Source organism: Octodon degus, unplaced genomic scaffold (genome assembly GCF_000260255.1).
Source record: "Octodon degus isolate 3935 unplaced genomic scaffold, OctDeg1.0 scaffold00161, whole genome shotgun sequence".
Classification (NCBI taxonomy): domain Eukaryota; kingdom Metazoa; phylum Chordata; class Mammalia; order Rodentia; family Octodontidae; genus Octodon; species Octodon degus.
The window spans coordinates 342,037-342,727 of NW_004524737.1; the positions used below are offsets into that span (position 1 = coordinate 342,037).

General features: G+C 33.0%; 1 non-coding gene across 1 annotated transcript; it reads left to right on the forward strand.

Annotated features, from left to right (window-relative positions):
- The first annotated feature begins 380 nt into the window (after positions 1-380).
- Positions 381-487, forward strand: LOC111813051. The gene has a single exon (XR_002818391.1). It is a non-coding gene; the product is annotated as a U6 spliceosomal RNA (small nuclear RNA).
- The last annotated feature ends 204 nt before the right edge of the window (positions 488-691 follow it).

A 691-nucleotide genomic window follows, 5' to 3' on the forward strand; every position in this document is an offset into this window, starting at 1 on the left:
TGCACCTGTAACCCCAGTGCTTGGGGAGCTGAAAACAGGGGAATCACTATGAGTCCAATCTGTGTAGTGAGACCCTGTAGACCCTGTACAGAAAAACAACAACAACAACAGAGACTGAAACAATAGCACATGAATGTCTTTAAAATTACTGAGTTCATATACAATTTTATGCAACTAACTATGAAACTTTGTATTTGATAATAATCATATATTCAATACATTTTTATAACTATAAAATGAACCATAATTTAATTAAGAAATTAGATATTTCACTGACCTTGTCAGATACAAAAGTTACATTTATTGTTATACAAGTTTTGCTTTACCTTGGTCTTAATCATCCAGCAGAAAAGTATAAAAATAAAGTAAAAGTACAGCCAGTGTTCACTTCGGCAGCACATATACTAAAATTGGAATGATACAGAGAAGATTAGCATGGCCCCTGAGTAAGGATGACACACAAATTCGCGAAGCGTTCCATATTTTTAAGAGCTAACATAATCCTAAATGGGGAAAAACTGAAATCTTTTACTCTTAGATCTGGTATAAGACAAGGATGTCCTCTATCACCACTCCTATTCAGTATAGTTCTGGAATCATTAGCTACAGTCATTAAACAAGAGAAAAGAATAAGAATAGGCAAAGAAGAAGTTAAATTATCTTTATTTGCAGATGACATGATACTTTACTT